The following is a 403-nucleotide window of genomic DNA, read 5'->3' on the forward strand; positions in this document are numbered from 1 at the left end:
ATAAATATATTAATTTTTTATTATATATTTTTTATTAATTTTTTGTATGTATACATGTATATTTATCATATACAAGATAAAAATACATTTTTTGCCATGTGTATGTATATGTGTGAAATATTCGTATACGCGCGCGCATATGTGTGATCGTCTAAGGTAATTGGTAGTGAAAATTATATTTGTACAGCTTAACATTTAAATTAACAATCAGATGTAAACATTGACATTGCTCAATAGTAAAATGTAAACAATTTGATAGCAATTTAATGAAGAGTCACTACAAAACTATATCATTTTAAAAGATTAATACATTATTTATTAGTTATTTATTATTTATTAGTACAATAAAATGCTCTTCAAAAAAATGGAATTTTTAAATTTCAATTAATACATAAATATAAAG

General features: G+C 20.6%; 1 protein-coding gene across 1 annotated transcript in view; it reads left to right on the plus strand.

The window, feature by feature from the left end:
- LOC108689159 (WD repeat-containing protein 26) overlaps positions 1-403 on the plus strand; it is a 9,834-nt gene that overhangs the window by 2,366 nt on the left and 7,065 nt on the right. The gene's annotated exons all lie outside the window — the stretch shown is intronic.

The sequence above is a fragment of the Atta colombica genome, unplaced genomic scaffold (assembly GCF_001594045.1).
Source record: "Atta colombica isolate Treedump-2 unplaced genomic scaffold, Acol1.0 scaffold261, whole genome shotgun sequence".
Lineage (NCBI taxonomy): Eukaryota > Metazoa > Arthropoda > Insecta > Hymenoptera > Formicidae > Atta > Atta colombica.